This window comes from Aricia agestis, chromosome 13 (assembly GCF_905147365.1).
Source record: "Aricia agestis chromosome 13, ilAriAges1.1, whole genome shotgun sequence".
Classification (NCBI taxonomy): Eukaryota; Metazoa; Arthropoda; class Insecta; order Lepidoptera; family Lycaenidae; genus Aricia; species Aricia agestis.
Genome location: NC_056418.1, coordinates 1,466,796 through 1,491,224, shown reverse-complemented (window position 1 = coordinate 1,491,224; position 24,429 = coordinate 1,466,796). Strand labels below are relative to the sequence as shown.

Here is a 24,429-nt window from a genome sequence, read left to right as displayed (position 1 = left end):
CATGAAAAAACAGTAAAAAATAACAGTAACAAATTAGAAGTCAATTAATATAGCTAACAATAAGAATTAACATAAATAGGTACTCATAAACATAATAAACAATACTAATTTGCAAAAGTAAATTGAGACATCTAAATCACAATCGCAACGTAGAAAAAGCTATATGGCAGATAGCCGCTTATGCCGCATAACATGACCCCCGCGCGTCCCGCGTATAGACGACCAGCGGTAGTTATCCGCATCTACATCGTGCAATTTCACAAAACAAGAGTAGATGTCTTCTTTTACGTGACAAAAGTACCAAAAATAAGGTGATATTTGAATTTTTGTTTTTGGTATGTTGTAGAACATGATATTTTAAGCTAGTTTCTACAAAAAAACGAAAAACTCAAAATTGCAGATGACTTTTTTTACTTTGCACCCGTCGAATTGCTAGTAATATCGCAGTGTAGACTCCACTAAGGTAGACTCGAAACCGCAAGTTCGGGTGGATGCATATAAATCCAGCCATAATATATTCTCAATAGCTTCTCGCTTTCCGTTTCAGCGTGTGTCTTGTCCCAGTCTCAATTAAACCGCGGCTGGCATGGGTCTGTTTTGTCCCGTTTAGTAGAAACATCCATCTTTGTGCCCCATCAATACACTTTTGTAACTATTTTACACCTCGCTCAAAAGAATTCTACATTATATACGAGCTTGTTCTACGATTTTAATCTTTATCTATCAAAGAATAGGGTTGACTATCTTTTGAAACGCGTTGAGCCGTTATTTTGGGAGTTAAATAGCGGCATATAGAGCTAAATAGGGATGAATTTAGACACACGCTATTTAGATTGAAATAGAGCCAAATTCACAGTTTTTAGGGTTCCGTACCCAAAGGGTAAAAACGGGACCCTATTACTGAGGCTTCGATGTCTGTCCGTCTGTCCGTCTGTCTCCAGGCTGTAACTCAAGAACCGCAATAGCTAAACATCTGAAATTTTCACAGATTGTGTATATCTGTTGCCGCTTCATCAATAAATACTAAAAACAAAATAAAATTAATATTTAAGGGGAGCTCCCATACAACAAAACTTGATTTTTTTGGCCTTTTTTGCTCTATACATTTTAATAATGGCAACAGGTAGGTACTTGATTTTTTCTCAAAGTCTTTAGTTATATGTGTTCTTTAATATTTAATAATAATATTAAAATGAAATATTTTTTTAAAAATAATATTTATATATTTTTTAATAATTATAAGGCCAAGATTAGCCCAAACAGTGTAGATATTCTCCAGTTTTAGCAAGACGTTGTCGAGCATATTTTTATTATAAGTTTTATTTATTTAAGCATATTCATTAAATGAAGTTCCATTATAAAACAAAAACACAAGAGTGATGATGATGATGGCTTTGTTCCTAACTAGTTATCAAATAATTTTTGCGTGCTATCTTAATATCGGGCTGAGATAGCGCTATCAATGCACTAGTAATAGTTTCAACACTGATAATGAAAATTTTGCCAAAAACCAACATTACTATACGTATAACATTATGTTTTGTTATACAACAGAATCGACTTCTAGTGTATAGAATCTATGTAATATCACCTCCATCGTGGGTATTGCAGACATAATAGATTTTCAATTGTTATGCTGCAGCCAGCTGTACTTGGAGATTGATGGGATATAATAGTTGGCCATCTTTTTAGTGTGTATACTTTTACTAATTATTATTATTACTAACAAAAGTCGTCATACATGTTTTGTCTTCATCTCTCAACTGTTTAGCGACTTTTTTAACGTATCAGACAAATATGACACATGGACGACGGTAATAATTGCTTTCCATCAGGTGACCTGTTTTCTTGTTTCCCCCTAATTTTATTTAAAAAAAAAGGAATATCAAGGAGTACATTTCCAACTAAAAAGCTACAACAGCGGATATCAACTAACAGGTCTATTAAATTTTACACACAATGTAAAAGGCTTAACTAAAATCGTATCAAAGGGAAACACAAAATGGAAAAAAAGATTCATGCACTAAAAGGCACTAAATTGATCCTTTTATGCTCTATCCCTCAATCCCGTCCCTCTATCCCAGCTATACTCAACCTACGGCCCGCTTTATCAGCCCTCGTGAAGTTAAACCATTTGAAAATTCACGCCCACCGGAAAAATGCTACAAAATCGTAGTAGAAGTCGTGACTTTTTTTTCACTTTTGAATCTCTAATTTTGAAGAACGCATTATTTTTGGTTACGGCCCGCGATACCAAGACCAAAACGTGTTTGTGGCCAGTAGAAAAAAAGGTTGAGAACCACTGCTCTATCCCATATCCCGTCCCTCTATCCCGGATCCCTGTCCCGGCATGCCACTATTAGCGTGTCGATCATACCGGGACACCCAATATTCCCGTTTCATCCCGTCATGATAGTTTGAGGTTGTTTTTTGTTTTCTATGGTGTGAAGGTGGCTTTATTTGCTGTAACCTTTTTGCTTTTGCCTTTGGCACATTTTTCACAAGTGGAATGTGGTGTGCTTTTTCGAATGGGAAGAAAATATAACCTAGATAGAGTGTTGATGAATATAAACTAAAACCATATTCGTGTTATAAGCAGGTATTTGGCGAAATGCATATTCTAGTAGTAGGATATATTATTGCAATGTTTTCACGCTAGACGGCAGCACTAGTAAACAAAAAGTTTTGTTCGACGTTTGACAACGTTTCTGTGTTTCAATCATAAAGTTAATATACCTAGCGAAGGTAGGTAGGTTTTGACGTGGGAGAGCCATACTTCGGCACGAATGGGTCGGCTCGACCGGAGAAATACCACGGCCTCACAGAAAACCGGCGTGAAACAGCGCTTCCGCTGTGTTTCGCCTAGTGAGTTTACCGGAGGCCCAATCCCCTACCCTTTTCCCTTCCCTACCCTCCCCTATTCCCTTCCCTACCCAATCACCCCTTAAAAGGCCGGCAACGCACCTGCAGCTCTTCAGATGCTGCGAGTGTCCATGGGCGACAGAAGTTGCTTTCCATCAGGTGACCCGTTTGCTCGTTTGCCCCCTTATTTCATAAAAAAAATAGGTAGGTAGGTAGGTTATGGTTTGAATATTTTGATAAGACATGGATGCTGTAGCTGTGTCGAAATCCTTGTACGTCTGTTATCGAAAAAAATAACCGTCAGACTTGATTTATATGCCTCCGTCTGAACGCGCGGTTTGGCGGCTACATCGGGAGATTACAAGCAAATGTATGTAACGATTTATTTAAATAGCGGCGTGACCATGCTGCCATTTACATGCATTTGCTTGTGGTCCCGCGATATAGCCGCCAAAAAAATGGGAGCCTTGTGTAGAGGCTTGCGCAGGGGCGGATCTACTTAAAGGCTTTTTGGGCTGCAGCCCAGGGCCCCGCGAATACAGAGGGCCCCCAACCGATCTGAAACCAATAGACGATATTGTCAATAATAAAAATTATCTAGAATAAAAAAACGATCATAAGGTTGGCAACACTGGTTGCGATCAATCAACCCGTGTGCGCATCTATCAAACGGAACGGGGAATGAGGCATTTTCTTATTTTTTAATTTGATTATCAAAATGGCAATTAGTTGAGTAATTACCTAGTAGACATCGGATTATATGCACGATCAAAGTGCCGAAATATGCATGCAAATATGCACGAAAAAATGGCCGAAATATGCACAAAATATGCAAAATCAAAAGTCATTTATTATTAAAATTTATTATTTTTTTAAAGAGTTATCCGGTGGTGCCGTTAATAAAAGCGCCAATTTTTATAATTTCATCAAATCCAGGATTTTTCATTTCTTATACAGAACCAATAATAATTTTTTACCAACATTTTCCGAATGCAATATGAATGCCCATGGAAGTTTATTAATAAATTGTTAACTACTTTATTCATTTTTTTTTTATTAATGTTGCCAACTACAAAGAAAAATTGTCTAGAAAGATATTGTACCTATTTATGTATTGCATTCCTTAAATGGAGACGGATGGAGCCAGCATATTTGAAGTGTTTTGATCTATCGTACCTCTGTTTTGTCATTTGTGGCCTCGGTGTGTGTCATGATAGCTAGTTTGGAGACTACGAGGGCATAAAACTACCGAAATATGCACTATCAATGAAAAATTGCCAAAATATGCATTATCGCCTAAAAAGTGCCAATATATGCATTTGCATATGCAAGTATGCAAATGCATATAATCCGATGTCTTGTAATTAGGTAGGGCCCCTAAGCAGCATTAGCCCAGGGCCCCACAAATTCAAGATCCGCCCCTGGGCTTCTTGCGGGATAATTTATTTCGTCTGGATGCATTTTAAATTGAAACAAGGGGGCCGCTAAAACATATTTTTTTCTCAAAGTGGGCAGTAGACAAAATAAGTTTGGGAACCCCTGGGGTAGACTCATATAAATCCAGATTTAGGTGTACCCAAATTTTTGTTTTGACATCACAATGTCATTCGATCGATTTACTTTGATCAGAGGTTATCTCTCTCCAGCGTAAACTACAAGTTAGAACAGGACGACGATAGCGTTATCTTTTTTTTTACAAATTTAGCTTTTTATCAAATACCTAGGCTAAGCGATAACGTATCGTTAGGTCTTATTTCTAGTGCCAAACGCATGATATTTAAAAGGAAAATACAACTAAATTAATATTTATCTCGAATCTGTATACAATATTGTATTTAAATGTATATTGCAATATTGCAAATGTTTTAGAACGCAAGTATAAATGTTAAATAATTTTTTGTTGACATTTCAAGAACTGCTTCATGCTTGGATTTGAAAATATTTTTTTTCTTTCTCTCTTTCATTTTAAATTACATTACATTTACCTACTAAAGCTTTCACCGCGAGATAAGTCTAGACTAGCTTTTACAGTTGAAATCATGAAGTCTTTTAATTTCAAAATATGCCTTCGATTTTCATTTTCTATTTTCTGGATTCGTCCACTTGACGTCATAGATATCTCAAATAATAGACAAAATTAAATTTACTTTTATTTGAATAGTTGCGGTGTACATGCAAAATCCAAGGTTTTGCAAATTTGAACAGATGCCGCCTAAACTTTTGTTGACATAGACCGGCATTGAAAACGCGACTGCGTCAAACGTTACGAGTTTGTAAAATATTATGGTTGAGTAATATAAGATGGACGTGAGATTTCAATTCGATACGGCACGAATGCTGAACAATTAGCGATTATATTTGGACGATAAAGTTGCATAAAATTTGGCGATAAATGATAGTACATGGTCGTCATTTACCTAAATCGATGTGTAGGTCGGATTACATGAGTTAGAATTGGAGATAAATAATATTGGAGGACATTTTATTATTTTATAGTTTTCCATTTCTTCTACTTATGTTTTAAATAGAAGATGGAATAAGAGTATGTAATAGTCTAAACGTCCACAGAATGTATTCTAATACATTTTGTGGATTATGACTTTTGCTCCCCTGATATTATATCAAAGCATTTAATACTGTGAATTTCGCTACAAAGAAGCATATTTGGCGTTCTCAATCTTTTTGAGCCTGCGGCGCAGTTACACGTCACAATATTTTGTCACAGCACCCTTCTCTACCTAGCTATTAGGTACAAAAAGATACACAAATAGACACCTTTAATGATTATAATTAGGTTAAGCAGGTAGATAATAAACAAATATTTAATTGTCTACCGGCCTTACAAAATAAATAATATTATAATTTTAATTTATAATAATTAATTTTGTGGTTTAGGATAATGACGGAGGATCGACTCACGGCGCCAATCTTGTCTTTCCACGGCGCACCAGGGCGCCGCGGAGCACACTTTGGGAACCCTTGGACTACAGTATTGGAGATGAGTGGTCTGCTAAATGTCCGCAAGAGAAAGGGCTTTAAATAATTTATTATAGTTTAACAAATTCAGCATCTTCATATTAGATTCGAATAAAATACAATTTAAATTTCGATAACGTTTATCGAATGCATTAATTACGAATATAAAAGTAATATTATCTTGTGGTAAAACTTAGGCGGTATCTAGCGTTAGTGTCAGAGCTCAGGGTATCACGACCCACCTACACTTATCACACTGCTGTAAAGAGGCATATCTATCGATTTATTATTTTGGGTGTAATAAGCTGTCGGCTGATCATCTTTCTTTATCCTCACTGAAAAACAACAGAGCTCCTAGCCAAGATGTTTTCTTTATCACTTCTTTATAGAACCGCCGATCGAAATGTATGGAATTGACATAAGCGTTCGTTAATATGACGTTGATGTTCTACTCAGGACTCGTCTAATGTCAATTTCATACATATTGATCGGCGTTTTTTTATTAAAAAAAAAACGATACAGAAAATGTCTTGGCGTTGCGTCCTGCAGAAGTGGAAGCGAAACAACAGCATACATAGCTGCGCGGTTAAAGAAGAGGGGGATGTTACTTCCTTTCCTACGCCGTGCGGTTCACTCTCCTTCCGTCTTATTTTTAACCGACTTCCAAAAAACGAGGAGGTTATATGTTCGGCTGTAGATATTTTTTCTCGACCAAGTCACGTGGCCTAAATTGAATTTAACATTTTGTACCCATCTCAAAAAAATGCTTTTAAAAGCTATTTTATATTTAAAAAATCTGCTGATGACACAATATGATTATGATAAATATTTCGTATGAACAGAACTAGATTTGCGTATGTTTTTCGCCGTCCACGTTGAGATAAGATTATATTTATTTACATTTTGATAAAACAATAATTTGAATAAATGCATCGATTATTTTAATCTAAACAAAACTAAAATTATCATCTATCGAGCGAATGGTGTGATACGACGTTATAATTAAAATTGTTGCACTGAAGATAAAACAAAAAAATATTTACTTAGGCGAAGTAAATATTTTTTCCAGAATTTTTGTTGCGAATTCCATTCTGATCATATTCCAGAATGCATGCTTGCATCAAGCATCAAAAATTCTGATTGATTGCTGTTCGAGAAATGTTAGTTGATCTTCGTAATATTAATAATTGCTAAATTATTTAAACTAGATGTTGCTTGCATGATCGTGCGGGCAGAAAATTTATATCGTGCAGGAACCGTACGTCTGAAGACGCGCGACTAACCCAAAAAATCAAACATCGTCCTTCTCTCGACTGCACATTCACGCCCATCTTTCATATGCCAAGTGAAAAAGGACGACGCGGATTACGCCAAAAGAAGAAGAGGAAGAAGATTCATCGCCAAATTAGTTTTTTCTCAATAACTCGATAAATAAACAACATTTTGAAAAACCGCTAGGTCGGTTTCACAATGATAGAATTTTATATAATGTGTTAAAATATTAACTTAGTTCAATGCACGGTTATGACAATAAATGAAAAATTCGTGACAATTAGATGCATCTTGGTGTTTTTTTTTTTCTATCGAGAAAATTTGAAGATGCGAGAATTTGTGTCTTTGCTTAGATCGAATTCATGGAAATATAATGTAGTATCTAATTTTAGAAAATGAAACAATTTGGGGCTTATTTTCAAGTATAAAAATGAATTATAAAATCGAAAATTTTGGGTTAGTCGCCCCCTTAACACAATAAATGCTTTGGCCTTTCCCCAGACTATTATGTTTCACACCAAAATTTCATTTAAATTGATTTAGTATTGAGTACAAAGAGTTTACAGACAAACATATTTAGTTCTTATAATATTAGTATGGATTATGTTACCTTAAAATTAGTGACGCCCCGCTCAGCTGCTGTATAATAATTTATCTGGAAAAGAAAACTTACGTTAATTTATTTTGATCTGTTGTTACCTTTTTAGTATTTTCGTTTATAGAACCTTTATTAAAACAATAAAAGGATTATTAATAGAAATTAAAATATCAATTTTCTGATTTAGAGCCACCTTGCGGACGACTAGTGAACTAAATTTCGTAGAGCGGTTTCTAATAAGTCCACGTAGAGCTAAGATTTTTTTGGAAAATACATTTGGGAAATACAATTGCTTTTTTTGGGAAATACAAGAGTAGTAAATTATATTTGAAACATTGATTTGCTCCTATAATAATAATCTTTATTACATAACAGTTTAACTGCTGTGACTATAAAAGCTACGGAAACATGTAGTCTATTCTCATTAAAATTTGCAGTAAGGTTGGGTTGCACCAACTAACTTTAACTATAACTTTAATTTTAACTATAACTACAGTGCAAAATGTAAAATCTTTGGTTGCTTATACGTATATCTGAAAATTTACTATTTTTTCCAGTGTTATATTTTTCCTGTCGATTTTTACGGATAATTCAATTTTTTATACCCTCAATCCCGTTACCTGTAGCTTCAATAAAAAAAAAAAACGCAACAGACATCTGTGAATTTCTCCGGTTAAAGTTAAGGTGAAAGTTAAAGCTAAAGGACGCCATATTTAACTATAACCATAACTTTAACTTTAACAACGCCTCTAGTGCAACCCAACCTAAGTAATCAGTAAAAATTTAATGTTAAATGACGATATAGGTCTTTTGGTTAATACGATCACGACATTCATTACTTAATTTCAACATTTGCTATTTTGACTCGCTGACATCTTAAGTAACATTTGCTAAGTCCATTTAAGCTCTACACGTAAAACAATGAAATCTAAACGTATGACGGTCGAAGCCCGCGGATTAATCACGTTATTTACTGCACGTAGTTACGTAACCCATTCACGTTCGCACACACGCACGCTCACGTACACGTAATCCCACACATGGCTCCGCGCCTCGCGATTGGACGACTTTCGCTTTCGTATAGAGCCTACATACTTCGAATTCCGAATACGTCGCGCCGGTTGGCTGGCCCGATGTTTGACCTTCGTTTCTATTGGCCGGCCCCGACTATGTGGCCACTAGTTACGGAAATAATGTACGTGAACTACGGTAGGCATTCCCACTATGTGTTACGTTTGGAATTACGGGGTTAGAGTTTAGGGTTATCTAATGACGTAACGTTAAAATTAGTTATGTCCTTTCAGGTATAAGGAAGAGTTGTTACTGATAAGGAAGTATTAAATATGAAATAAATTAGACACAAATTAAGTGCCAAATGTAAACCGTAACATTGGGGTAAAATTCTATTCTCACACGGAAACCGTAAATCTTTCCTTGATAAACCTGTTCTACGTGCCTTTACCAGGATTCACAACCAACTGAATCGATTTAGAATTTTATGAGCTAACACACAATATTAGACAGGCAGAAATACTTTCAAATGTACAATGTAAATATTTATGTTTAGGAAGCTTGTAAGCTTACGATTGTACTTATTCTTTTTTTAATTATTAAGATGTCCTAAAATGCGATCATATTGTATATCAGTTGTTCTCAAAGTTTTTGGTAGCGGAACCCCTTTAAGCCCGGGCGCGCACAAGCGGCCAGGCCGCGGCGGCTAGGTCGCAGCGGCCATTGAAAGTATGGTGTGGCCGCTGGCCGCCACGCAGGTGCACGTGGTCTATGTCGGTTTCATACTAATGTGATTATCTCGATGGCCGTCGCGACCTGGCCGCTTAGGCGCGCCCGGGCTAAGAAGTGACATTTTTGACGGACAACAAAAAAATTTAGAATTATTGTATTCATGCTGGTGTCTACGGGAATAAAACGGTCACTTTTAGCTATTCCTCTAAATCAATCCAGCAAATGAATTGTTAAAACTGTCAAACTGACGAATATCAAATGTTTAGTACGAATTACTAGACATGAATTGCAAGCAGAGTGACAATTTTGCGATAAAAAATCATATTATGATTTTTTTAATGAAATAAGGGGGCAAACGAGTAAACGGGTCGTCTGATGGAAAGCAACTACCGTCGCCCATGGACACTCGCAACATCAGAAGAGCTGCAGGTGTGTTGCCGGCCTTTTAAGAGGGAATACGCTCTTTTTTTGAAGGTTTGCAGGTCGTATAGGTCCGAAAATACAGCCGGTGATAGTATTTCCGGTGTTTCATAATATTATGATTCTCCAAAGTGACCATTTTAGCCCCGCTGATGACATTTCTTAAAACAATTCATGTATCGCTCGCGGAGTCCCTACAAGACTTTGGCGGAGCACCAGTGCTCCGCGGAGCAAACTTTGAGAATGGCTGTTCAGTGTTCTATATTAATTTCAATTCTATTCAATGATATTAAAGCAGATAGGACTTATAAAAGTGTTCTCTCATAAAAATTCCCAAGAGTTTATCGGTGTCTGAACTCGGAGTTAGGAAAATGTAGTTCTTTGTTGCGAATAGACATACATTCTAGTGCTTGACGTCATCAGCTTAGGGTAAGGCCACAGTGAGAGGCCAAATAGCGTAAAGACTTAACTCGAGCTTGTTAGCTCTTGCAATAGAAAACGTCTTAGGAAGAGAATAAAGATCATTTTTAAATAGCTGTTTTATACTGCGCCAACTTCCCGGTGTGTCGGACCCTAACGGCAAAATACACCTCGTAGAAAAACCCATTTTAACAAACTTACTAAATGAAGTTTTATTCAACAACAGAAAACGACCCTAAAGTACTAAAACAGACCTAACTAAATATGGATGTTTTGACACCTGTCCGAAATCACCGAAGCTGCCTTTTTCTTGGAAGTTTAATTTTAAAAATTTCATTGAAAGCTTGAATTATTAAAACACGTGTGCGAAATTTTAAGTTTCTACCTCTACATTATGTTTGACGTAGTTCTACCAGGCTTCCAAAAAGGGTTTTTTTTGGGCTATATGTATTTTTCATGTTTGATACTAGAGCTAGATAGATTTGACATATGACTAGAGAAATTATAACAATGTACGCCGAAAATATGTTAGAGCACCGTCTTAACGTTTGGGCTATATTTTTATTTACTTAGTGGCCTTTGTATAAAATATACTAGCATACAGAAGAATAGTTTTCGCCATAACTAGCGGACGATAAGAAAAATGTAACAGAAGTCGTCGTCCTGTAGCGGGTCATAGACACACGGAAGGACCTACAGCACATATCTTACGTAATTAAAAATAAACGATGCTAATGCACTCGTAGTAAACATTGCTATCAGTTACTATGATACAATAGATCACTTTGATTACTAATAGATGTAAAAGTCTGTTTGTCATGTTTGTAACAAAAGATGCTAATGTTTTCTGTCTATCTTCGCAGTTCTTCAGCTCAAGCGATTTTGAGAAGTATACAGATACGGGCTTTAACTCGGGACGCCATCGCGATGTAGCCAGTGACGTTACCATGTCACCTGAGCTACGTCGCTACGTACGCTTTGCGGCGTTTTTAAACTTAACTTTAGAAAAATAGCGCTTTGCGGTGACGTTAAGACGCCATACGTTGCTTGGACGTTGCCATGGTAACGTCGCTGGCTACGTCGCGGTGGCGTCCCGGTAAGTTATAGCTCTAAGGCCGGTATGAATAGTCAGTACTTAAGATGCATCTCGGTCTCAAGACACGGTTCAGGCTCTGTGATTGGTTGGCTGTCAAAATTTGGACCAATCACAGAGCCGAACCGCGTCTTGAGACCGGGTCGCATCTTAAGTACTGACTATTTATACCAGCCTAGGTGTCGGGAAAGGGCATTAGACAGATTTTATTTTAGAAAAATGCACGTTCACCGTGTTATAAACAGACGGTGCAATAAAGTTTTAGACATTTTGCAAATAATAAACCAGTCATAAAAGTTATCTTGATGTAACCATACATCTTTACGCAATAAAAAATATTCTGTATCCCATTAGCTGTCCCGGCAAGCGTTGTTTTGCCATAAAATGATTTTCCCTATTTTCCTGCTGTTCTCTTGACGTTTTTTCTAAAAAAAATTCCTAAAGACCTCACGGAGCCCGAGACCTTTCCAACGAATGCAAAACCTTGGAAATCGGTTCGTGCGTTCTAGAGTTATAGCGTCAGAAAGGAAAACCCGACTTATTTTTATATATTAGATTAGTTTATTAATCAAAATTAGATTAAAAAGCTTGAAGAGGTAACAATCAGACCCACCGTTGCATTTCAAACATTGCTATGGTCGGCTTGGGATTCTAAAATAGTGTTTCTAAACTCGACCCCAGACGGATTGATTTTAGTATCACAGTTGGCCAGACAGAGTTATAGTGGTTGGATGAAATTTGCAAAACTAATATTTATTCAACATATTAAAAACGCGATAAGCCCTGCACTGGTAGTGATGTGCTGCAAGTAAGTCGATAAACCAAACAGAACAGTCGATATAAATGCTTATTGATATACTATTTGCATTTCAAAAAAAATATGCGGGATATTAGGCCACCACACATTCAACAGTGGGAGCCAATCACGAAAACCCTTTAATATCAAGGGTGCCAGAGGGACAAGCTAAATCTGTCAATTGGGACCCGCAACGAAATCAATCAGAAGAAAAGAGGAGTAGAAGATATCTATAATATTATTAGCATGCTAAAAATCCTAAAACATTTTAAAATTGGAAGTCATATTATTTTAATCACTATGTCACTAAAATTGTTTGTTTTCTTTTGTCAACGTAAATTATGCTATGTTGATAATTCTAAATAAATAAATAAAAAATAATCTGAACGCAACCATTAAAGCGATAACACTGCCTTTTTGAATAATTTTTACCAACAAAATATATTTTTTTAATTAATAAACTGTAAAGTCTAAACTCCTACTTCAATTATCAACTGCAACAAATTAAAATGTTCACTCAAAGCCTGTGGACTATAGACCTTCATCTAGTGAGAGTGACAAACTTATCTGGCTTAATCCACAACCACACCCTCGTTTACCTGCTTCGGTTTCGGATGGCACCATCCGTGTTGTTACACATAACAAAATATAAATATATTTATTAATTACTTCTTTTTGATTCACATTTTAAAATCTGGCAATAGCAAAAATGGGTATGAACGAATTTTTGTTTTTGTTTTAATAAGCTTCTTTTCTATATAATATTCAGCCTATGTTCGTCCACTTCTGGACATAGGCCTCAATGAACGCCAAGTTGTCCGATCCTTATATACCAATTTCCTGAAATAAATGATTCTGATACGCATCCAAGCATTCTGCTTAGGAAATAAAAAATATTGATCTTAAGTATATATTTTTGAATTTAATATTTTTATTACACTTCAATTACATAATATTATTATTATGATTCTTGAACATTGTAAACGTTCTAAAACTGATAAATGTTCTAGGCAACAAGCTTTATAATCTAAGTATCAATTAATTTCAAGAAATTCGAATGACACGAGAAACTATCGACAACGTCACATCACTAACCTAGGGCAGGGCTAGCTATCGGCGCAGATTGCGAATCGCGCGATAAGGTGTGCCGAATACTAGAGGTAGATTACGGGATGGCTTCGACTATCGACCTCGAACCTCCCTAGTTAATAATCAGTGTACCCTTGATCTTTATTAATGTCAAGATTTGGAACAAGAACACTACTATGATGCGTCATACTCATGTTAGTGGGTTTACTCTAAAAATTGTTTTGTAAAGGTTTTGCTACAAGCAGCGGCGGCATGAGTCGCTAGACCAGTGTTGGTAGAAAATGAAACCTATAGCCTAGGTCATAAAGTGGCATTTTATTTAAATTTATGTCGGTCGCGGTCGCTTGCCAACACTGATTAAAAAACAAAAATCTGAACACACGTAATGTCCTTACACAACTAGGTTTTAGATGAGATCAGGCGAGAGGCATATAATCAAAATACTTATGGAATTAGCCATTAGGTGAGATTTAGAATTACTAGCTAAAAGCCGAGCTTTGTGAGGTCTCGCGTCGATCCTGCGTGGTAATAATCTTTAAGGCAGTTTTTTATATTTTATTTTAATAGTAACCAAACCTTCACTGACCGATGATAACACATATCTACATATAAACAAAAATTACTATGGCACAAATCAATACGCCTGATAGTTTTTCCGTAAAGTGTACCATAAAAGTGCTCAGGTCGCGGGATATACTATGATTAAAAAGTGTTATGAAAATGCATACTATCTTTTAAACAGGGCGGATGTAGCAATCGTTGCAGTAAACAAATAAATATTTGTGTGGAAGTGTAATGTCGTTGTTTTGTAATACGCTGACTAGAATCTACGAAATGTCTCCAACATTTTTTATTTTAAACAAGACGACCCTCGCTAATTCGTTACACCAAAATTCATTTATCGCGCGGGAACCGTACATCTTTCTGGGATAAAATGTATCCTATACCTTTCTCGGGACTCAAAATATCTCCATACCAAGTTTCAGCAAAATCGGTTTAGCGGTTTGGGCGTGAAGAAGTAACGAACAGATAGACTTTCGCATTTATAATGTTAGTATGGATATTGGATATATTAAATAATAAAATCTGTTGAACCTACAGAAACGTGTATAATATTATGTCTAATAAATTGTATAATATAGAATCGAGTGAATGTTTTCCAAATCTTATACCTTACTTTACCCATTCAGTATCAAATGCTGACGACACATACTTATTGTTAAACTGTTAGTTGTAAGTTAGACTTTAACAATGCCTCCTAAGGTTCATTTTAGTGCCAACTGGATACTGCATATTCCGGTAAGTGTAACCGCGGTAATTCTGGCGTGGTAAGCGGCTGATGATGATGATTTATCGCGGTCTCGCTCTAACCTCAAATCATTTTTGGGTATCGTTATTAATTACTGTGTATATAGAAATTATCCATTCTTCCATACTAATATTATAAATGCGAAAGTGTGTCTGTTTGTCTGTTACCTCTTCACGGTCAAGCCGCTAAATCGATTTTGTTGAAATTTGGTATGGGGATACTTTACCCAGGAAAAGACGTAGGATACTCTTTATCCCGGAAAAATGTGCGGTTCCTACGCGATAAACTTTGGCGCAACGGAGTTGGCATCATCTTGTAGTTATATATTTATTATTTTGTCGTTGTCTGCCAATCGATTTTTTAACGTGTCGAACAAAAACAAACATTGTATTGTTTATATTGCACTATATTATATTTACACTTCCATATTAAAAATGCGGATGTGTGTCTGTCTGTTACCTCTTCACGCTCAAACCGCTGAACCGATTTTAATACTTTTTGACGTAGGATAATTTTTGTTCCGGAAAAATGTACGGTTTGTACGTATCGGAGTTGCGCGTGATCTAGTAATATAACTATGTGAAAGAATTTAGACATCTAGAAATTAGAGATACCTAAACATAGACAATAGTAGACTATCAACGGTGTCCACTTACGATTGTTTATAATAATGTTATAATGAGACGCCCGCGGGTTCTCCAGTAATGTAGATAAGGGACAATGAGAATACATGTTCCGGGATTGTGCCAGAAGTCACAGAAGTAAGGGGACACCTCCCCCGGTGGTCTCTTACTGCCACTCAGAGAAACAGTATTAACGGTTATTAATGAAGATTTGGCATAAGCCGTTCATTAATAGTGTCAAAATTGAAGCTTCATCATATAAATGTCTCTGAATGCGGAATTAAATACATGAGAGAGATGAGAATGAGATTTGTATAGTGCAAACCTCAGGTGTAAACATATTTTTAAGCGATTATCTGTAGGTAATGATTTTTCATTCTTTGGTCTTCATTATGTTTTGTTCACTTGTTTTCTGATGTACTTTTTTGTTAAATTATTATTATTATTGTCGGAAGCTGTATGTTTTTTAATAATGTACACAAAATAAAAATTAAAAAAACAAGCAAGTGGTAATGCAATTTTTATAGCGTATAATATACCATTAAAATAAGTTTTAAAGAACATGTAAATCACAATAATTTTTGTTCTGATATTCGTAAATTTTACAAAACATTTCTATTTACAGGTATACAAAGTCTTCAGAGTTTCCTGTTCAGATGTTACTTTTTAAACTTATTATTATTAAAGTAACTGACCTTATCCTTTCACCTTAGACATAAAATTATAATGAATTTTATGTCTAAGGTGAAATACATCCAGACAGACTCGGTGTCTGTAAAACTGGAATGTAACACTTAGGGAAAAGGGTAAAAGTATCCCAGACATATTGTATTCAAAACATCTGCCTTCTAACAAAAATCAAGTTTTTGAGATTGTACTATCAGAGAAGTTGATTCCTAGGCAGATAGGGGACCCACGTAATTTAGTCGCGTCACGTCAAGCCCTGCCGATCATAATTAACATTGAATTGACATGATCCGACCAAATGACGTTGGTCTGTCAACTGCCTAGGAGTCAATTTCCCCGATGGTACCGTGTATGTAATATGCGGCCTGCGGGTTCGTTAATCACATTATGACTTGAAATCATAAAGGCTATAACAAAACTAAGTGATTAATGATTATACTTTGGGTTGAGTATGGATTATATAGGGCTCGCTGTGAAAGTGGCAGCGCTGAAAGAGTTTTTTTTTAACTTTTGGATGGAAATATCATGACTATTGGGCGCCTGCCCATAAAAATCATAACATTTCTTGCTCTTTCAGCACTGCTACTTTCACAGTGTACTCTACACGTATACACTCTAAAGTAGTATCAATTAGTTTTGTTACACCCTGTATATTGTCATAATATGGACATACTCATTAAAATAGTTTCTCGCTCTCTAATGACTCCAAAACGTCAGTATCTACTGAAAAGTAAAGTTAGGCATTGAATCAATTTTAGCCCAGTTTCTGTGATTTTTGTCAGGAGTTTATCTATTCAACAGCGCTGTTCATTGGTAAATATTTTGACGTTAACCAATCACAAGCACTAGATTAGCTATTAAGAATAAAGCTTCAATCACCAGACCTATATTTTTATTTTACTGATTGCTCTTTCAGGATTACATACTATCTTTGCAATTTAAACGTAGACAGAAACATTATTGTAATAAACACAATATATTAACCACTATTATGTTTTTGATTTTACAAGGAAAATAATTTACGTAAGTACTAATTCAATTAGGAGATCTGTGGTCTAATGGGCTAGAGTCTAAACGTATACAGTAACCAGGATAAACTGTATATTTAGGCATATAAGATATCGCCTAATATGTTTTCAAACATATACAAGTTAAGTAGTACTACAGCTGCATACTATATACTTGTAATAATTTTGTGTATTGAATCTGCATGACGCAGCCTTATAATTTTTTTTTTCTCATAAAGGAGACTTATGAAAAGTGATTTTGCAAAAGATATTAAACAGGACTTAATAATTGTAAAAAGTGTATACTTATTTAAGGTTTAAATATTAGTAGTTTGGTACAATTTTAATCTAAAATCTTTCAATTGAAACTTTTACCTAGAATTTTATGTTATTTCTAGCCCAATTTTCTAAATTTACATTATCACATTTATTATAAATTCCAGAATACTTTTCAAAATTAGTTTAGTTTATGATTCTTTTTTTTACTTGCTAGACAATTTCAATATTTTTAAGTGTTCAAGCTCTCATATTTGTAAGTATCTTAGAATACAGGTACAACATAACTTAATACTGAAATAATATTAATTGCGGTCAAAACTAAGAGAATTTAAAATATTTTGTACAAAAACTCGATGACGATTAACAATTAAGAAGAGACTGATCTGGGGGAACGGTAGTGCCCCCGCCAAGACGAGCCATTGATTTTTTAAATCTTTATATAAGGAGTTTTTGTTCTTACAAACTACGTCACTCCGAGACCATCTACATAATTAATATAATATGATATTACACAATTTGACGACGACGAAAACCAGTACTTAATCACAATTTTAAACAGCGCTTTAGCTGTGTCAGAGAGAGGAAATGCCAGAACAATATCGACAGAAAATTTATTAAGATTTTGTCAAAATCTTCATTAAATATAAGCCAAGTAATCATTGAAATTAACATTCTGTCCCTGAGTGCGGCGGTGAGTTAAAAAAAATCTAAGTATCTCCTTCGTTGATAATTTTAAGGTCAAAAAGGTTAAATTGCATTTTAGAGGATACCTACTGGGATTTTGCAGCAGCTGCTGTCTACGATAATATAGTGTATGTATAATACACTATATTATCGTTTTTCCCTCTAATGCATAATTGTACTAAATATAACAACGACTAGATGTTAATGAACTTTATTAAATCATCAGTATTATTTCTTTTATATTGCCACAACTATTTTATGTATTATTTTTATGTTGAAATATATAACGACGAATCGAATAAAATATAAAATCTTGGGTCGCAATGTTCGATACAATCTTTCGAAACGGCTGGAACTATTTTGATGAAATTTCGTGTGCTCATGTGGTGTGCTGAGCTCATGTGGTGTGCTGAGCTGAGCTGCGGTCATCATCTACTTTCCAAATAAGGCATAACAGAGTTTGCCGTGTCAGCTAGAATTATTTATTTTTAATGCAAGACTTAATATTAAGTATTTTTAATTAGGCTTTTTCACTTTAGAAATAGAACTTTAAGCTTTAGAGCTTAAAATCCTTGCTGGTAGAGAAACAACCCTAGAATGCTTTTCTTTCTTCAGCGGGCTTAAGTTTTATACATCTACAACCTTTATAATTATGTTATTATATTTTATAATTTGCATCTTAGATTTTTAATGTCTGTTTTAATTAATTATACCTACTTATTATAATAACATTCTCCAATAGTAACTTTGAAAGCTTAATATTATTGAATAAAATGTAAGCTATAAATTCATTTTCAATTTTCAACTTTTATAAGCTTTACACAAAATTAACATATATCAAGAAAAACTTAAAAAATAATAAGTACTTAAACAAAAGTTATTCATAATTTATTAGTAAAATAAAATACTACCCCAGCTAAACTATTTGTGTGAATTGGAAATTTTAGGTTTGTAGATAACTCATATTTTAATTGTTTTAAGAATTTTAATGATACTTTAATGATGATGATTATTTTTTAAATTATTATGAATGTACCTATATTATTAAAAAGTAAAACTTTTTAGAACTTTATAAAATATAGTCAAAAGCGCACTTAGTTATATTGTATACACTACGTTTTGCAAGTCTTATCATAATGAAACTATTATTCAATCTATGTTGAATCTGCATTTTTGGTTATGTTATCATGCGTTACATGATAACATAACCAAAAAATGCAGAACTTTATTAATAAACCATTCTAATTTAATAAGTACCTCAAGAAACACGTGAGAGTACTAAACCTGAAAGTTTCATATTTTCGAAAAGTAGTTTCCCGCCCTACGTTTGTGACGAGCGATAGTAAAATTATGTAATTCAGGCCGAGGGACCGACTCAAGTCTGGTGAGGGACGGGCGGCGGGAAACCGCTGTCGGCCCGACGATGATGACACTCCCCGATAGCCGCACACTAGCACTTGAATCGCACCTACACTCTCGAAAAACCACCGACTGAGAGGTTAGATTTTTTTTAGGATTTTATCATTTCACTGCAAAATAGCGACGCGATAACTAGCCGCGATAAGCGCCCCGAAAGTGGATCTATTGCGATCTAGAATTTTAGAACAGACGCGCGCTGTCCTAAAATGAGGTTATCCATAACTAGCATATTTTTTGTGCAAATAATATTATCGTGTGGCACGACCTTGCTCCCGGCTATCGCCGAATTCTAGTTCTAACGTCACTCGCGATAACGCACCGAATTAAAAAAACTCACCAAAAATTCTAGATTCGAATCCACGTCCCGCACTGCACTAGATCGGCGTGTGGAGCGGTCGCGGGTGGTGCGGGGTCGCGGGTGCATGCTGGGCGCGCGGCCGACGGCGACTGCGGCGCGCACGCAGCCGCGCGGCCCGGCGGCCCCGGCCCCCGCCCGCGAGGCTGTATGCTAATCCGTGCCCTTTTTTCCGGGTGGGGTGTGCAATTAGGGCCGCGCGTGCGTGCCCCGCGATTAGAACGGAGACGGCGGGAGGTTTTTTACTTTTTCCTAGTCTGCCGCCGGAGGATTGTTTCGGCGGAATCGATGACGGCCCGTCTGCATCTCGCACCTGCAGTCCGATACACAAAACGACCGCGAGCGATTCGCACTCGTCTACGTCTACTCGTAATGCGACCGTTGTTACATTTGAATATTGGGACGGTTGCGAAAAGTACAATTAGAAATTATAATACTGGTAAGTTGTCTATGCTACAATAGGATGCTGGGCCGGAGGGGCCGCGTGCAGCGCGCGTCCTGCACGTCGGACCTCGTGCAGCGTGCGCGCTCCCTGCGAATGTGCTAGCGCGCGAACTACGAATGTGCGCTACGAGACTAAAGCGTAGACCTTACTGTGGTTACATTTTTCTTAAAAAAATGAAAATTTAGACGGAGCATAGCATAGTTAGGGTAAAATAGTTAATGATAATATAAAATTGCTGTAGAAATTATTTTATGCAATAAATTATAATTATTTTTAAAATTTGAGCTTAATAAAAAATAGGCGTAAAATATACTATTTGGTTTTTCAAAACCATACATTTTAGCATTTTCAAAATCAAAATATTTATTTCTAAATAGTTTAACAAAGTTAAAACTTTTAGAACATTGTTTCAATAATAAGGTTTCACACACATACAATAGCTTGTGTTTTATGTTTATTAAAATAGAACGAAATAAATAACTTCTTTTTAAATCTATTAAAGTAACAAAAAATATTTTCATTATTTGATTTTCGTACTCTATTATTAATTTTATGCAAATAATTCTGCGGACCGTCTTGTTGCATAAGTCAATGTGATTATGACGTCACGGTGCAGGGCCGGAGCTAGGCGCGCACTTGCAGCCCAGCTAGGGCCACTAGGGTCCATTACCATGAGAATGCCAGGGTCAAGCAGGGTCACCCTAATTGTTCATAGATCACAAGACTCCACTCACGAAAATTAGCATGTTTTGAATGACAATATTGAAAGTGCAATTTTAAAATTCTTTTCTTAGAACTTTATTTTTTTTATTGAATTGTGAGTTATTAAAAATAAGAACTTTTTCCTCAATGGGTTGTGAGTTTGCTATAGGAAATGAATTATTTATTTAATCCTTTCCTTGAGTATTCCTCTTCTCAGAAATGTTTTGTTTAAATTTCATTCAAACTTTATAACTAAGTATTTAAAAAAACATATTGTTTTAAATATGAACGGAAAAAGAATTTAAATTATTTAAAGATTTTTTTTTAATTAATTTCTCATTCCCCTAACTGTGTCAGGGCTTGTTGCTATCTTCTTATTACATTAATTTGTTCTTTAGTATTAAAATTTCTTAAACATAAAAATTTCCAATAAATTGCTAAATACAAAATACTATAAAATTTAAAGATTTGCAGAAATAAGATTTTTAAATGTAAAAAAAAATAAAGTTTGAAGTTTAATATTTAAAGAGCAATATTTAAATTAATATCAATTTAAAAGAAATTTAATTTTTCAAAAATTCTAATTTGAATTTACTGGGTTTTTCTGTTTTGCAAAATTCAGGACGCCAGTTAATAATCTAGGCACTTACCTGGTCGGTGGGCCGGCTCAGCATGTAAGCAACAAATTAACAAAACATCAACAAAGTCCCGAGTCAACGTCCGGCAACACAACAACACACGGTGGGCGCCGCGCGTGAGACCGCGCCTGACTCCGCCGCCGTCACTCGCGCCCCGCGACCGACTAACTTCGTTCGTTTGCCGCCCGACCGAACTTTCGCCAATTTTTTTTTAATTTTTTTTTTCTAAGTGAATCTACTCTAGTACCGAGCGGCCGTCCGGCTGTCCGGCTGGGTCCGGCCGGTCTGCCCCGTCAGCGCGGGCCGCGGCCACCTTTTGTAACGAAACGTTCACACATGCTTCCGCATTACCGGCCCGATGCCATCAATAATGAAGCCGGGCGGGAAAAAACAACGCGCGCCCTCTCCCGGCGAGCCGCCCGCCGACACTACAGCCTCCTCGTCAAAGATCAGAATTGCATATCTGGGTTGCGTTAATGAGTGGGGGGCGGGCGTGGGGGGCGAAAAAGTGGCACCGCTCGCGCGCGAATATAAATTCATCGCCAAAAAATCATTACGCGGGGGTGGTATTACGGGCGTCGGGCCGCTGCGCGAGCCCGCGGAGTTTTTAACTCGCGGCACTCGACGGTGCGGCGCCGCGGCGTGCGGACTGCAGGCGACTGCAGCCTGCCCGGACCGCAAACTTTGTCCGCACGTCGTACTCGCCCACACTTGCCCGCACTTACCCGCCTTGCCCGACTTGCCCGTACTTACCGCGGGAGAGAGATGTATGCAGATTTTTTAGCGCGTTCGAGGAGGCACGCACGGGGGGAGCAAATTAAATCTAATACAAATTGCGTTCGTCGTAGTGTGGGGGTACAGTCGACGACGTTACGCTAATTAACTACTCGTATGACATTACATTACACTATTAAAATATAGGTAATAAACTTTTAATTCAAACATAATAAGAAAGGTTAAAAACTTGCGAAAACTTACACTTATGGGTAAGGAGTTAATTTATTCGCACACGTCACGAGTGACTATGATTAGTAACTAGTTTTAATAAAATAATAATGAGTTTAATTAATCTCTCGTTACGATAATGAACATTCTCTTCAGCAATAAAGCAACAGAAGAGAGCACGAAATAATGCATAAAACAATCATAATACAAGTACAGAATCGTCGTAGCGCGCCGTAGCGCCGCCTACGAGGTGCCCTGTAGGCGGCAAACCGAGATATACTTCAAGTTATACTTAGTTTTACGCCATGTTATGATTAATTCTTATTAATAGTTAAATTTCGTATAACTGTCATCTAATTAGTTAATTACGATGAGGAATTAATAAGTTATATTAATCAAATACACATGTACATTATGATATTTTATGATACACAAGTACAATATAATATTGAATTATACTTCAATAGGAAGTCCTTAATAATGATGGCCATAGACAATAGACATTAGCATGCCCGCGACTGTACACTCACACAGAGCTAATGTTAAAAATGAATTACCAACAGACTCCCTCCTCATTTTCATTTGGATGTTTTCGGGTTTTTGCGCAGGGGGCCGGGGCCGCCACCCTCGCCCTATGAAAATAGGATATATTTTTATGTTTTATTTGCCCGGAAGCCCGAGCTTAGTTGCATGTTTATTAGAAGTTTTTATTAGTAGAAACAATACCGGTTTTTCTCTCGTTTTTCCGGCTTTTCGGTGAATATGATTTGCGGAGCGATCGGCCGCAGTCACGGAATATTTGTGATTAGGAAACCGTTTGACGAGCTTCAGCCATGCGGCCCGGCACGCCATCATCATCAGTTCGATGCCTATTTTAAACTGAGAGGCTCTCAAAATGAGAGCTGTGCGAGAGTCTATAGGGCTTAAGACAATGCTTACACTGAATTAACGATTTCATTTAGACGGTTTAATTACTGCTATTCCTTATTTTACTCTAGGCGTGTACAGTTTACTAATGTATAGTTCCGTTTTAGGATTGTAAATGACGTTTTCTATTAGTCTACAGATCAAGATTACAAATGATATTACTTAGCAGTTGTATAATTTGTAATCTTGAGTAACTAAACGAGGATTATATCCTTCAGTCTGCGCATATAGCGTCCTTACTAGAACCACTGAAGCCTATAATATAATTTAATATAATAATAATATCTATGGACGCTTCACACCACGTCAGTCTGGCCCCGTGCTAAGTACCTGAAGGACTTGTGTTACGGGTACCAGACAACGGAAATATATTTAATACTTTTATACTATACTTAATATAATATTTAAGATTTTTATTATATGACACACATATTTAATACACATCCACGACCCAGGAACTTTGAAAACTTTTTGTTCCGTCGGCGGGATTCGAACCCGCGACCCCCGGCTTGAGCTACCAACAGCCCACCAACTGAGCCACAGAAGTCGTCATTCCTCTGAGGGTTTTGACTGGAGTTTATCTAGAGGTATTAAGACTTAAGTTCTAACGCTTTTGGTTGGCTAACGTTTAAATATACCTTAGTTTTGTCATACCCTGTACAGGGTATGACAAAACTAAGTGATATTACTTTAAGGTATGTCTGGGTCCCCTATATGTATAGAGATCGCTGTGAAAGTAGCAGCACTGAAAAAGGAACTTTTTTCACCTTTGTATGGAAAAATTCATGACGTCCGGACGCTTGCCCATACAAATCACAAAATTTTGCTCTTTCAGCGCTGCTTCTTTCACAGTGAACTCTTTATAAGGGACACATACACACGCTAAAGTATCATCACTTAGTTTTGCTACACCCTGTATTATCCGATCAACAACGCCGTTGAATAGAGTTAATAGTTCTTATAATATTAGTTAAAGAAAATAGTTATTTTATAAATCTTTACTAATACTATAACAGCTGTAGCAGAAACTTTGTGAGTTAGTTCAGTTCTGACGCCTAAATCACTGAATATATCTGGATATAGCTCGGAAATATCAGGGGTTGAACGCTTTTATCTCGATAGCGTGCGGTTTGATAGCTT

At 36.3% G+C, this 24,429-nt stretch overlaps 1 protein-coding gene across 5 annotated transcripts in view; it reads right to left on the bottom strand.

Annotated features, from left to right (window-relative positions):
• Window positions 1-21,814, bottom strand: part of LOC121733221 (broad-complex core protein isoforms 1/2/3/4/5) — a 46,659-nt gene extending 24,845 nt beyond the window's left edge. For all 5 annotated transcript variants that reach the window (XM_042123408.1, XM_042123409.1, XM_042123411.1 and 2 more), the window contains exons 1-2: window positions 21,430-21,814; window positions 7,721-7,765 (exon numbers count right to left, since the gene is read on the bottom strand). The gene's annotated coding sequence lies outside the window, so the exon portion shown is untranslated. The remainder of the gene's footprint in view (window positions 1-7,720; window positions 7,766-21,429) is intronic.
• Window positions 21,815-24,429: the final 2,615 nt, after the last annotated feature.